Source organism: Trachypithecus francoisi, unplaced genomic scaffold (genome assembly GCF_009764315.1).
Source record: "Trachypithecus francoisi isolate TF-2019V2 unplaced genomic scaffold, Tfra_2.0 Lachesis_group0, whole genome shotgun sequence".
NCBI lineage: Eukaryota > Metazoa > Chordata > Mammalia > Primates > Cercopithecidae > Trachypithecus > Trachypithecus francoisi.
Window position 1 is genome coordinate 43201623 of NW_022681453.1, and position 15806 is coordinate 43217428.

General features: G+C 37.6%; 1 long non-coding RNA gene across 2 annotated transcripts in view; it reads right to left on the bottom strand.

Annotated features, from left to right (window-relative positions):
- The window catches only part of LOC117076494, a 38061-nt gene extending 22624 nt beyond the window's left edge, over window positions 1-15437 (bottom strand). For both annotated transcript variants that reach the window (XR_004434384.1, XR_004434385.1), the window contains exons 1-2: window positions 15289-15437; window positions 12555-12635 (exon numbers count right to left, since the gene is read on the bottom strand). This is a non-coding gene — a long non-coding RNA (uncharacterized LOC117076494). The remainder of the gene's footprint in view (window positions 1-12554; window positions 12636-15288) is intronic.
- Window positions 15438-15806: the final 369 nt, after the last annotated feature.

Consider the following 15806-nt stretch of genomic DNA (forward strand, 5'->3'; position numbering starts at 1 on the left):
GAATAAACGTTGGTATCATCTAACTCATATCATCGTCCGTTTCTGCACTAATTGAGATCATCTTTGGTTTCTCACAACAACATTTTATAGTTTTCAGCGTAGAGATCTTACTAAATTTATTCCTAGCAATCTAGTATTTTGACATTAAAAGTATTTTTAAGATTTTATTTTTTGCATTATTCATTAATAAGATGTAGAACTACAAGGAAATTTTGGTCACTAACTTTGTATTGTTTGGCTTTGCTAAATTCATAAATTCTGGTACATGTTTTAGAAATTCTTGTTGCTTTAAATATACACAATCATCTTATGTAGATATAATTAAATTTTTAATTTTATTTCAGTCTTTATGCTTTTTATTTTTTATTTTTTTGCTTGTTTTATTTCAGTGGCTAGGACTTCTGGTACAATAGTGACAGCAGATATCCTTGCCTTGTTTGTGATCTTAGGGACAAAGCTTTTAATATTTTATCATTAAGTAAATGTTTTAGTTTTTCTATCAGGTTGAAACAGTTTTCTTATATTTCTAGTTTGCTAAGTCTTTTTATCATTCCAGTTATTATAACGATGGTATGTTTTTCTTTTGTTATCTGTTAACATTGTCATTTACATCGATTGACTTTCTAATGTTAAATTAACCCTGCATTCCTGGGATAAACTCCATATGTTTATGATGTATTGTCTTTTCACATACTGTTAGATGCTATTTGCTAGTATTGCCATAAACATTTTGAATTTATGATAGCAAGTGATATTGATCTAATTTTATTTTCTTGTATTTTCCTTGTCAGGTTTTGGTATTAGTGTTATGCTGGTCTCCAAAATCAAGTTGGCTTGGGTTCTTTCTTACTTTTAATTTGAAAGAGTTTTCTAAGATTGGTATTACTTCTTTTATACATGTTTGTTAGAATTCAACACTGAAGGCATATGAATCCCAAAATTTTGTTAGATGGCTTTTGATTATGACCTCGATGTTGAATAGATATAGGCCTATTGATGATTTTAGTATCCCTTTGTGAAAGTTTTTGTAATTTTTGTTTTGCAAGAAGTTTATCTATTTCATCAAAGTTTCTCAATGTATTAGCATGGTTTTGTTCACAGTATTATCTTGTTGTCCTTTTCATATTTTCAGGATCTATTTCAATGTCCCCTTTTACGTTTGTTAGTTAGGTAATTTGCATTTTCTATTTCTTTTATTAAAAAAATTAAACTACAATAGTTTTAGCAGTACAAGTGGCTTTTGTTTACATGGATGAATTGTACAGTGGTGAAGTCTGGTTTTAGCGCACCCAACACCTGAGTAGTGTACATTGTACCCAGGAGGTAGTTTTTCACCCCTCACCTCCCTTCCTCCCCACTACTTTCTGAGTCTACAATGTCCATTATACCACTTTGTATGCCTTTGCGTACTCAGCTTGCACTTTCTCTTTCTTGGTCCAGCATGCTGGGAATTGGTTAATTTTATTAATCTTCTCAAAGATTCAACTTTCTGACATTATTCAGTGTCTCTATTATTGGTTTCTTATTTACTTCATTCCATTTCTTCTTACTATTATTAAAATTTCCGTTGGTTTTAAACTTTATCTGCTTAAATTTATTTTAAATTAATTTAGACATTTTATTGGCCCAAACCATGGTAAACCTTAATGAATGTCCCATAAGAGCATGAAAAGTATTTGTATTCTGCACATGATGATCACAGTGTTACATAGAAATTAATTTATTCAAGTTGCTTGACAGCATTGCTTAACTATTTTGTTTTTAAATAATTTTTGTCTATCTTCTCTCCATATGTTTGTCTACTTGTTTGTATTTTGTATTCTGATTTTTATTGTCTACTCATTCTGGCTCACTTACCAAGTATATTAGTTTTCCAAGGTTCTGTAAAAATTATCACAAATTTAAGGTCTTAAAACAACAATTTTTTTTTTTTTTTTGAGACGGAGTTTTGCTCTTGTTGCCCAGATTGGAGGGTAATGGTGAAGTCTTGGCTCACTGCGACATCTACCTCCTGGGTTCAAGTGATCTGCCTCAGCCTCCCGAGTAGCTGAGATTACAGGTGCCTGCCACTATGCCTGGCTAATTTTTGTATTTATAGCAGAGATGGGGTTTCACCATGTTGGTCAGGCTGGTCTCGAACTCCTGGTCTCAGGTGATCTGCCTGCCTCAGCCTCCCAAAGTGCTGGGATTACAGGTGCGAGCCACTGTGCCCAGCTAAAACAGCACACATGTATTATGTCATAGTGTCTGTGGGTCATGAGTCCAAGTATGGTTTACTTCAGTCCTGTGTTTGGAGTCTCACTAGGCTCAAATTCAGGTGTTGGCTGGCCTGCAATCTCATCTGACATTTGAGGTCCTCTTCCAATATCACTGCAGTTTTTGGCAGCATTTATTTCCTTGGGCTTGTAAGATCAATGTTCTTACTGACTATTGATTGCGATTTATTCTCAGCAACCAGAAGCTGCCATCATATTCTAGCCACATGTTACTCTCAAAACACGGCAACTTCCTTCAAAGCCAGCAGGAGGTTCTCTCGTTAGTCTTCTATATCAGAATATTACATAACATAGCTTAGTCATAAGAGTGATTATCACATCAACTTCGTCATATGGTGTAACCAGATCGAGGGAATGATTATCTCATGGTGCTCACAGCTCCCACCTACACCCAAGTGGAGGAAATTATACAGAACATGCATACAAACTCGTGGGAATCTGGGGAGCCTTGTTAGATTTTTCCCACCACAATGAAGAAATCAACATGAGTCAATAGACTTGCTCTGTTATATATAAAAAATGTCCAAGTGTATGAGACTGCGGTGATAAATTTATAATTAACTGATGGTTCCTTGCAGTGATGGGTTTGGGCATGGGACCATGGCAGTGGGATCTGGGCCATGTTTAAACAGCTATGCTTTATAATGAGGAGAGGGATTTTAATTGCCTGAGGAATATCTCAGAGTGGAAGCTTGTATAATAGTAACCAGGCACTGCCTTGTGGGAAAGGGATTTTAAAAAGGAATTATCTGCCAAAAGCATGAAGCAAAGAAACTGGAGAGGAGAAGAGGTTGAATGGCATTTTTCAAATGAAATATGCTGCAATATAAGGTGAGCACAACTAGTAACCCCAGCGTCTTAGGAAAGACCATAAAATTTACAAAAATGAATTTTTATGTTTACTTATTCTGTATTTATTATGGAAACTGTGAAGAGGCTGGATTCCATGCCTGGGTTGAAATAAGGGCAAACCACAATTAATCTGGCAAATGAGAAGAAGGCTGGTATCTCTGCAGCACTGGAAATTGCTCTTTAATCAACATACAACTTTCCCATTGATTTTGTCACAAAAAAGTTCAGGGAACAACATATGTTGTCACTTTTTCAGCTCCTCTTTTTCCTAACCCCTTTTCTAGCTCTAAATAGAGGTTAACATCATGATTCCCACACTACAGTTTTGGAACTCTCTGACTGTTTCTTGAACTTCTAAAAAGCTTAATTGTAGGAACAATTTGCTGCTAAAAGCAGCGTTTAAAAAATGTTAATTTTAATTTATTTAAAAAACTTTTGAATATTTATAAAATTCAGAAAAGTATATATAAGAAAATAACAATTATCCATATTTCCCCTCTCTCAAAATGAACTGCCATGGAAATATTGGTCCATTTGCTTTCTTTATCTCTTTTATTCTTCCTCCTCCTCCTCCTTTTTTTTTATTTGAAACGAAGTCTTTCTCTGTCATCCAGGTTGGAGTGCAATGGCGTGACCTCAGCTCACTGAAACCTCTGCCTCCCCGATTTGAGCAATTCTCTTGCCTCAGCCTCTGGGGTAGCTGGGACTACAGGCGTGCGCCACCTTGCCCAGCTAATTTTTGTATTTTTAGTAGACAGAGTTTCACCATGTTGACCAGGCTGGTCTCGAACTCCTGACTTCAGGTGATCCACCTTTCTACGCCTCCCAAAGTTCTGGGATTACAGGTGTGAGCCACCACACCCAGGCTCCTCCTCTTACTTCTTCTTCTTCTTCCTCATTCTTTCCTCTTTATTCCTCCTCCTCTTCTCCCTTCTCCCCTTTTTCCTTACTCCTTCCTATTTTTTCTTTCCTTTCTCCTCCCCCTTTCCTCTCCTCTTTCTCTTCCTCCTCCTTCTTTCTCTATGTCATCATTACTTGATCTATTTTGTTAAAATTACATTTACAAGTATAAAGAATAACATGAAACAAAAAATAAAGTACTTATAAAATCAAACTAAAAACAGAGACAATGAAGTATATTGTAAAACCATATCCACCACTACGAACATTAGGTAACTACCATTTCCTGTTTTACATCTAGAAGAAGGCTAAACAGAGAGAATGATAGACAAATAGATACATAAAAACAGATGTAATGACTGCTATTATAATTTAGAAATATTAAATTTGATTTTAAAATTTTATCAAAAAAACAATTTAAAATTGAGTAAACTTCATGAACTTCAAATAAATGTTTCTTTATTACAAGAGATATTTCATACAAGATTCCTTTAGATTTACAAAAGAGATCATGAAATGTATTAGGTAGTCAGATTCCCATTTTTAGCCTGTGTTTGCCTACCATGTATAATTAGGACATGCGTATTGTCACAGATCTCCTCCTGTTAGCAAATGTGTTGTTTTTATTTTAAATACCTGAAAGATGTTTTCACTGGGTTCAATAATCTTGGCTTATGTTTGTTTTCTCTGGAGCCTGTGTAGATGTTGCTCTGTTGTCTTCTGGCATTGAATCTAACCACAGATGTGTTAATAGTCATCCTGCCTGAGATTTCTCCCTAATAGGTTATTTGTTTGTTTTCCTTTCTGAATGGTTAAATAATTATTTCTTCATCTGTGAGGGACTAACCAGTCTATGTTTTGGTGTGGAAGGTCTGTGTCAACTTTCATCATTTTCATCTCATATATTGTTTTATTTTACTGTTGTTATGATGTGATTCTACAGAATTCATGCTTTTGTTAATTTGTCTTCTGTTGTGAACAATTATGAGTAATGTTTTTGTTGAGATTTTAATTTTTTTCTGAAATGAATTCCTGTTTTTTATGCCCTATTTCCTCTCCTTCTGTATTATTTTTTCTTTCCTCCCATTCCTTCGTTCCCTCTTACATATATTTGTGTTATTACCAAGCTATTTCTTTTTATCTGGCTTACGCTTGGTGTATTAGTCTGTTCTTGCATTGCTATACAGAAATACCTGAAATGAGGTAATTCATAAAGAAAACAGGTTTAGTTGGCTCATGGTTCTGGAGGCTGTGCAGTAAGCATAGCAGCTTCTGCTTTTGGGGAGGCCTCAGGGAGCTTCCAATCATGGTGGAAGGCAAAGGGAGTGAGCCATCTTGCATGGCAGGAGCAAGGGAGTGAGGCATCTTACGTGGCAGGAGCAAGAGAGGGAGACAGAAGGTGCAACACACTTTTAAACAACCAGGTCTCATGAGAACTCACTCACCATCATGAGAACAACACCAAGAGGATAGTGTTAAGCCATTCATGAGAAATTGCCCCCGTGATCCAATCACTTCCCACTGGGCCTCACTGCCAACATTGGGGATTACAATTCAACATGAGATTTGGGCAGGGACACAGATCCAAACCATATATATCACTTAGGCTATTCTGTCCATGGTTCATTTGCTCTTAAATAGATTGAATGAAACGTGACTCTCCTAATATCTTACACTAATTTTTCTCTCCAAGCTAGAACTGGGGTTGGGGATTGTGTATCTTAATCACATTTCTGCAGATGTAGATGGGATTGGATGATGAGGGATGTGAGGTGAGAGTGAATAAGGAAAACCCAGTTAAGGCTGTATGCCCTGCTTTTGAGATTTTGCTCAAAGTCTTGAGCCAAATTTTGTTCTACCTGTATGTAAGACAGATATTTCTTTCATGGTGGGACTACCCTTGGCTTTGAAACTTTCTTCAAGCTACTTACTATGCAGCTCTGGGCCCTTTAGTTGATCGAGTCATTTTTTTTGTTATCTTCCTTGCTTTTATTTTCTGATTTCATTACTTTTCAATACAAAAAGGAAAAAGAAAATGGATGCCCGCTCAGTTTACTTCATTCCAGGTTTTGGGAAACATTGATAGTCAGTGATCAAGGGATTTTGCTGACTCATTTTTTTGTGGAGCTCCCAGACAATGAGATCAATGTAAGGAAGCAAGTTTTATCCCCTGTTGCCACTACTATCTGCTAACAAATCTGATTTTTTAAAATTTTATTTTCCATTTCACAGGTTTTTCAAGCTTATTCTGTTAAGTTATTCCATTTTTCTTGTTTATTATTAATATTTTTATTTACCCCAAAGTGTAGTAGCTCATTTTTTGTGCATTGAGAATGACAATTTTGTGTTATACTTGCAGTCCCCAAACTGAATTAATTCAGGAACTAGAACTCCTTTATAAGGTTTTAAAAATATGTTTCTTTATTGCAATTTTAAAAAGTTGTACAGCTTTATATTTTCTGATTTCTGATAATCATTTTCAGAAAAATGATTAAAACTTCACCATTCAGGTAAAATCTGGAATGAAATGAAAATATTCAAAATGATTATTTCAACATGCAAATATGTGGCTTCATTCTCACTTGCTCAGCCATGATAATTTTATTTATAGTTTTAATATATGAAGCCATTAAAGTTGTTCTCTTTGTTAGAGGTTGTCTTAATTTGGGTTGTCGCAGATGCAGAACATGAGACAGGGATTTGTGTCTGGTGGTTTATTTGGGAGGTAACCCCAGGTAAGGAAGAGGAAAGTGGGCAGAGAAGAGAAGTATTAACAGTGCTTCATTTTCGAGCCAGATACATACATAATAGCTAGAGAAGCTTTGGAAGCCACTCCTCACAATTATTCCGCCTGAGGAAGGAGGGAGCTGGGTTACTAATACTCTAAACATCTGCTAGTCATTGGTTGAGGGCTGTCTTGAGGTTGTTAATCCTGACATGTTTAGCCTGTTGTAGGGTCAGCAAAGCAGTCTTCATCTTGCCAGAGAAAAGTCTCAGGCAAAGCAACGTAGGTGCTGAGAGTTGGAAGATGAGCCGGTGAGCCCTGAATTAGTAATGGGAAATTATCATGGGCCTGATGGCATCTGCTCCAGATAGACTGGTTTTCTGCCAATTTGCTATCATGTGCTGTGGTGATACAGTAGCCAAATGAATACAAATTGTTTTTAAATTATGTGTTAAAACCTGACAGGATACAATTGCTCAGGAAAGAATAAAATTCTTTTTTAATGCTCATAGAATTCATGGTAGACCCAAGTGTCTTGTAAGAAACTAATAATTTATAAATGACAAGGTTTTACCTATTTTACTCAAGTACTTGGCTTAATGTATGCTTTGATTTCTCTCAAGTGACTCTTGAAAACACAAAAGTTCCTAACAAACCACTCGAGAATAGTATGTAACAACATTATAAGGCACGTTCTAGGAAATCACTATAGATGAATCAAAAGAATGAAATTCTACTATAACATTACAAAAAGGAAGAAAATTCACTGAACAATATTAACTTAAAGAAGTTTAGCTTCTATTTCAACATTGGTTAGAACATTTTAGCCTCTCTTTCCTCAGAAGCCTCATTATGATCATAGCATTGAAGGGCAAATAATAATAAACCCAGAATGACAAAGAGAATTAAAACAAGTAAGAGCTCAACAGATTTTTAGAAGTTAGAAAGTCTACTGTTTGAACAATCACTGTATTTCAGTCTATGAAGCTGTTGACCAGAATATGGCCCTAGAAGACTCTAGCGGAGTGAGAGTCAGCCTGCAAACCAAAACTTCAGAAAGGCACTGCAATGGGAGTTGGAGGAAAGGAAAGAGAAAAATAACAAGAACGGAGGTAGAAATTGAAGGATTAATTTAAGGTCTGTAACAAAACAGCTGTGCTGAACTTTGCTTAACCAGGAATTAAGCAGCCTAGTATAAATAGCTACTACCAACACACAAGGGTCTTCTACAAAGTTATTGGATGCAGCTTCTTGGGAGAACTAAGGCATTTGGTACAGGTGATGGTGCCCTGGAATAAAACCAGGACTTTTAATTCTGTTATTTAATTCATCAATTTATAAATTATGTTATTTAATAGAACCATGTATAACCCAACAGTCTTTCCTTGCCTGATCACCCTAAATTGAAACCTTATAGTTGATAGCACAGACCTCCTGGTCTGGCTTGCCACTCTGAGAAAAAGTCAATTAGAAAAAAAACAAATTTATTCAAAGGTAAAAGAAATGCATACCAGCTACCTAAGTATTCATCCCTGATCTTCATTCTTAAATAAGAAATAATGGTTAAGTATTACCATGTTTATGAAAAAAATATAGCAATATAAAAAAGATAGCTCTAGATTGAAGAAAAGCTGAAACATGAGGATAGAGATCATTCTTAAAAATGATCTCTTTAAAAACAGAGATATCTTCAAAACAGAACAACAATAAAAACAAAAACCCTAAAACTAATATTAATCTTTCAAAGTAATTAGGAAACTATTGCATTCATAAAATGTGAAGAATAGCTATGAAATATGAAAAATTACAGATCATGAAAATAACTCAAACATTTGATTTTAAAAATAATCAATTGAAGAGTGATAAATTAATAAAATATTAAATTGAAAAATTAAGAGAAAAAATTATTCATAGAAAATATTTTATAAAACTTGAGAAATGTTGGGAGACCAAGGAGGGTGGATCACCTGCGATCAGGAGTTCGAGACCAGCCTGGCCAACATAGTAAAACTCCATCTCTACTAAAAGTACAAAAATTAGCCGGGCATGGTGGTGCACACTTGTAGTATCAGCTACTCGGGAGGCCGAGGCAGGAGAATTGCTTGAACCCGGGAGAAGGAGGTTGCAGTGAGCCGAGATTGCGCCATTGCACTCCAGCCTGGGCGACAGAGTGAGGCCCCATCTCAAACAAAAACAAAAACAAAACAAAACAAACAAAAAAAACCCTTGAGAAATGGAGAGTTACTACAGAACATTCAACATCCGGCTTATAGCAGTCCTAGAAAGAGAGTTAGAAAAGGTAGGAAAGAGGAAGTAATCAAAAAATTACACAGCAAAATCTAAAGTGGAAGGGAACTGTGAGTCTTTAAAATGAAGGAGTCTGTTGATGAATATGAAAAGAACTACACCCATTCACACGTGTGTGGTATCATAATAATGAGACCATCCCAAACTATCAATCAGTTGAGAATATTTGAATTCGTCAAGACTTTGGACGATATCATTTTGTTACAGGATCCTTGGGGTGTTGCTTTTCTCCCTGGGAACCTCTGTGGCTGCTGGTGCCTTTTTGGCTGAGTTTTGCTAGGGCCCACTGGGCTCATTCTGCCCGCTCGACCTGGCAGGCTGCACTCTGCTCACACTATCAGCCTGGATCCCATGCCTGCCAAGGGCAAGCCAGGTGTGGAGCAGTGAGGGGTGTATGAGTGAGCAGGCATAGGGTCCAGCCACTGTGCACAGTCAGGCGTGCCAGCTGCTGCAGCAGGGCGGCCGCTCCAGGTGTAGGAACAGGTGCCAACCCTCGGAAGTTTGCAGCTGGACCAGGTGCACCACAAGCAGCTTCCATGGTTGCCACCAGGGAACGCAGTGGTGCCCAGAAGATTGGAAACTCCAGGAACCACAGGGCTCCAAAGAGGGAGTCACAGCCTTGGCTTGGGGAGCTCCCAGGCCTGGGGTCCCCGAAGGGCCACAGCTCTTTTCTCATTTTCTTCCACTACAAAGTGGCAAGCAAGGGATGTGTTTTAGCCCTGATAACGTTATAGTTCTTTTAGCCCTGTTATTTGGCAGGTCCCAAGTTCTTGTCCTGTGTCCAGGAGGAATGCGGCACACGGACAAGTGGACGGTGAGCAAGTTGAAGAGGAGCTTTATTGATTGACAGAATAGCTCAGAGTAGGCCCTGGAAGGGGTAGCTCCTCTCTGGAGCCAGTCATCCTGATGTCTGCTGCTCTCAGCAGAGGGGAGGCCTGGAGTGAGTAGCTCATCTCTACAGCCTGATGTCTGCTCAGCTTTGGCTGAGCCCAAGGCTTTATGGGTCTCAGAGGGGAGGAAGTGTGTACCAGTTGGTCTGTGGGTGGCCAGGGATACATCAGAAAAGGCATCACAAGTTTCCACTTCCATTGTGGGAGTAGCAGCCCGGTCCCCAGTCTTCAGGCCCTCTCTGACTTGAAGGTGGGACATCTCCAGGGACCCCCCTCCTTTTACCCAGGAGCCTGTCTGTGTCCCAGTGCCATTCATGGCACCCTGGCTGTAGGTGCCACGGGACATCTGCAGGCCAGTGCCAAGCTTCCCTCAGCCCCCCCATCAGCTTGTCTCCTATGCTCATTGGTTCCCAAAGTCCCGAGGGGACTGAGGTGGCAGGAGGCTGGCATATCAGCACTGCCCTGAGCATCTACACACCTGGCCAGGCTGTGACAGAGCCTTGGCTCAGCCCTGAGTTTGCTCTGAGATTGAAGTAGGCACAGACAACAGGAAGAGCCAGGCAGTGGGAGCAGGCATTTCCAAGCCTGCAAGGGCAGGAGGGATTTACTAGGTCCCCAAGAGTATGTGTGGGTCTGCAGCCATGATTTGGTCACCTGCAGCCGCACAGGAGCGCAGGTCTGCAGCCAGCAAGGCAGGACTCCTGCCTGCTCCATGGATCCAGGGGTCATGGTCCACTGCTACAACTTGGATGGCTGCAGCTGCACCCAGGAAGCTCCCAACCTACTAATTTGGAAGGGGTGGGGATCCCACTTGCCCTCACTCCCCGCTGACTCCACAGAGTGTGCAGCCTGGGCTGCACTTCCCTGCTGCGGCTGGCGTGATGGCAGCAGCCGCTCCAGACAGGCCGCCACTGCCATCAATTTGTGTATCTTTTCGTAGCACTTTCCTTGATATTCTCTAGCAATATGAAGAAAACAAGAGTGGATGTTATGAGATAAACAAAGAAAACCTAGTTCATGTGATCCAGACAAGCGTGAATATTACCTATGAAAGCAGAGAGAGTGCAGGGTAAGAGTTTTTGACCAGGTGGTTCTAATCTCAGATTGAAGCAGATATACAGCACTTTAAGAATGATATGTTTCAGGGAAAAGGTCTTATGTAATATAGAATTTGTGTGTGTGCGTGTGCGTGTGTGTGTGTGTGTTTGTGTGTATGTCTTTACATATACATAAAATGAATTGAAACTATGGTGAAGATTTTTGTTGTTTTGGTTTCATTGGCCAGGTGGGAAAAGGAAAGGCAACTGGAGTCCAGGAAAAGCCAAATTACATATAAGAAAATCTTGATCCAAGTATGAATCAAATCAAGACCTGGAATAATTTCAAGCAAAAGAGTATAAGGAAGTCAATATCTTTATCTTACCTTGAAAATTATATCTATGTTAACTGAGGTTGAGGGAACAAAAATACAGCTGTAAGAATATTATTCAAAGTTTTATTTTAAAAATGATAATACACATATTGAACTCGAGAAGATGATTGTTATTATTATACATTTATATGTTCTTTAATTTTAATTATATATCTATATTACTATAATAAATATATTAATTTCTACACAGTATGGAAAAGCAATTGTTTGCTTTTTATGTTGCTTTATCCCTTATATGACACTTTATTTAAAAGCAATATTTTTCTATTATTAATGTTTTTGTGATGGAGGATGGTTCCACTTATAATTGCTAAGAATTTTTAATTCATTTCATTATCAAAAGAGGAAAATAAACAAATAAAAGATGATAGTTAAAAATCAAGGCAGATTTAAACTCTAAAATTAATTCTTAAAAAGATTTAAGAGCCCGGGAAAATGAGCAAGAAATAATTTGCAACAAATATGAATTCCCAAGCAGTCAATAAATCTTATACTAGGCAATTCATTGTGAAATGTTTAACTTATTTCAAGGAAAAGGAAACCTCAACAATTATTTTAATAACAGATGACTTTTGTTATCTAATTATAAACGCTATCTCTTTGTTGCTATCTTTAATCTATTTTCAAAAGTAATATTGAGACTATTTCCTATTAAAAATGGATTATTTGAAAAATCTACACTGTAAAATATATTGCATTTGCACAGTCAATTGTGGTTGTATGATGACAGCTTTGTATCTATCTGTAGTAAAATTTACAGTTTTATTCGAATGGCTGCATGAGACACATTTGTAATATTAAGGCACACATATGTTAGGAATATAATTTGAAAAACTCTACAGAAAACTAACCTGTGCGGCCGGGCACGGTGGCTCAAGCCTGTAATCCCAGCACTTTGGGAGGCCGAGGCGGGCGGATCACAAGGTCAGGAGATCGAGACCATCCTGGCTAACACGGTGAAACCCCGTCTCTACTAAAAAATACAAAAAACTAGCCGGGCGAGGTGGCGGGCGCCTGTAGTCCCAGCTCCTCCGGAGGCTGAGGCAGGAGAATGGCGTGAACCCGGGAGGCGGAGCTTGCAGTGAGCTGAGATCCGGCCACTGGACTCCAGCCTGGGCGGAAGAGCGAGACTCCGTCTCAAAAAAAAAAAAAAAAAAAAAAAGAAAACTAACCTGTGCTTCATTGCAATACGTGTCATTTAAGTTCTCTGTGACATGCTTTGAGGTCTACAGCTTAACAGAGACATGGGACACCTGGAGGGTCAATGAAAAGGATTAAAAGATTGATAAGATAATGATTGGAAAGAGAAATTGGAATTTAGTTTGGCAAAAAAAAAAAAAATGAGAATAACTAGTCACTTCTGCTATTTTAACTGGGTGACCTTGTATAAATCACAATGGGGGCTTAGTTTCTCCATCCTTAAAATTAATGGACTATTTTAGAATATCTTTAAGATCACTTCCACATCTAAATTGTATAATTGTCAGGAAGACTAGCACAGAAAACGTATTCTCTTCAAAGAGCTTCAACTGAAGCAAGAGAAATTTAAACTAGATATTGTAAGTGAAAAAAAAAGCAACTCTTAAGATTCTTCTGAAAGAATCTTTTCTTCCTATGGATTTAAAAAAAAATAGGAACCTAATTTGTGTGGAAAAAGTATTTCTGTACTTGTATATTGGGAGAGAATGGGAATTAATCTGTTTTAAAAAATTAACAATCTTAAAAATCTAAGTTTTGAAAAACAAAAGTCAGCCATACCTTTAGTCATGCTACCACTTGCTCTAGCCACTCCCGACTCACCAACATTTTCATCATCCTAAATATTATTTGTAGGCACCACCCCCTTCACAGGGCCTTTGTACATGCTGTTCCTTTGGGTTGGAACACTTTTCCATCCCCCTTTAAGCCTAATCATCATAAAGATATCTGTTTAAACATGCTTTCCCCAAGGACATTCCTTAAATTTCCTCATCATATCAAATGCCCTGTTAAGAACTCTTTTAGCACCAAAATATCTCCCTTACATAGACCATGTCAGAGATGATATTTTCATTTTATTTGTCTATTTATTTGAATGTGGTCTGTTTCCTGCATCTCCTCTCTATAACTCCATGATGACAGGTACCAATGAGGATTTCATCGAGGATACAGTCCCAGTGTTTTGACACAGGCCTGGCACATGGAAAACATAAAATATACTTATGTTGAATGAAGGAATTAATGTTTTTAAACTCTTGTCCACATTCTAGCAAGTCCTAGCTCGCCCTTCAATATCATTTTTTCCTAGATTTATAATTTTGAGGATCAACAAAGTTTGTATACACTCATGATTTTTTCCTTTACTTTTACTCTCATATTATGGATAATCCTTTTTAATTCAAGAATCCTAATTCAAGAAATAGATTGTTAGGATAATGAGATAGTTGAAGAACAATGTCATGCACTGTAAAAACAACCACACCATATTAACAGGGCATGGGCTCTAGTCTAAAATTTGACTTATGTGCTCTATCCCTTGTTCCTTGTTCTTGCTTGTGTGTAAAATAGGATTAATAATACAGTATTTGTTTTGTACATCATGCTGGATGATTTTATGTATAAAAATAAGATAATTCCCAATATTGTTGTCACTCTGCTATCTATTAAACTGTGTATATTTATCAAAATATAGCCAGGAAAAGAAGCAACAAAGTATGAATAGTTCTTGTTATTGTATGTTTGGAGCTCTTTCTTAATACAAGCAAAATTCAAATAGGCTTAAGACAGAAAAATCTGTTAGCTCATACAAACTGAAAATTTCAAAAGCAGTTCAGGTACACCTGGATTAAAAGGCTTAAATGTTGTCCTGAGTCCTTTGGTTTTACCTTTACTCTGCTTTCATTTTTGTTAGCTTTAGTCTCAGGTGGGATCACATGTGGTAGCCAATATGGCTATACATGGCTATACATCTTTCTCAGTTTCTGCCTCGAATGTCCCAGTATCCATTGGTCTGTCCTGTCTCATATATTATTCCCTGAGCCAATCATTTTGGCATTTGATTAGTTATGCCTGAGGCAAAATCCCCCTTTTTTGACTAAATGGTAGGGTTAATCATATTCACATATGGACTGAATTGGAGGTAGAGAAGGAAGGAAGTTAGAGGTTTTATTGGAAAAGAATACACTCTTTGGGAGAAAGGGATACTAGAAAGGCAAAATATGTCTACCACAATATTTATCTTGGTACCGGGTTTACCTGTAATCTGTTATGCACCTTTTGCTTCTCCGTATTTTTAAATAATTCTACAATAGCCATGTATTGCATGAATAATGACAAAAATACAAATGAGATGCTGTACACAATAGTGTACTCTAAACTCTAGGGATCTATATAATGCAAGAGATTATTATGATTGACTGAATTTTTTTTCAAATAGTAGAAATAGGATAAGAAAAAGCATCAACCAAAACATCTTCAATCCCCAGCATTTTAGAATAATTGAGAATGTTCCTGTAATTTTAAAAAAATATGCCTGATCTAAGGAAATAATTTGAAATTTCTTTTTTTTTTCTAGCATAAATCAGTTGTTGCTTCTAAAGGAAGATTTTGTCTATTTCCTTTGAATGCCAGTGAATAACTGTGGCTCCTTATGAAAACTCGGCACCTATGTCTCTTTGTGCTTTATGGCTTAAGAGAATATTTTCTCATTTTTCCATTTTTGAATCATGTTCCATTATTTTATCTCTAGTATTTCAGATGGTCAGTAAATTGGACCTGTACATGGATCTTAGAGTTGATGGAGTCTCTTGCTAAAAAGTGACTTACAATGGTATCATTTGACTTTCAACAGGGTTCCACGAGTGCATTCTATTGAGCCAATCATACTGAGAGAAACAATCTAAATAATTGTCTTCAACTGAAACTTACTGTGATTTTTTTTTCTCGCCCCCTCATCTTTCATAGTTCTTCAAAGGAGTCAGTTACAGTAGGGTTCTATGTATGATCAATTTTCTTAGGTCAGGTTACCCAGGAAACAGAATCTGAGGCAGAGATTTGCAGGCAGGAGGGTGTGTGCTGGGGAGTGCCCCTGGAATACCACCTACAAGGGAGTAATGAAGTAAGATTCCACAGAGGGAAACATGACATTGTGATGTCGTTGGAACAGAGACCATCAGCTGACCCTACAGGTAGCTATGGAGCTGCAATGACCCTTCAGAATTGTCCCAGATGGAGGCAATACAGCTGCGCTTTTGTACTGCTACAGAAACCAGTGTGGGCTGCCTCTGGGAAAGACACACGATGTGGGTGAGGCAGCTCCTTTTGAACCAACGCCATTCTTTGTTGTTTTTTTCTTTTTCCATTTTTCCTCAATCCAATTTCATAACCTCATTTTTAAAATCAATGTTTAATTTTTGTGAATATGTAGTAGGTGTATATAATTATGG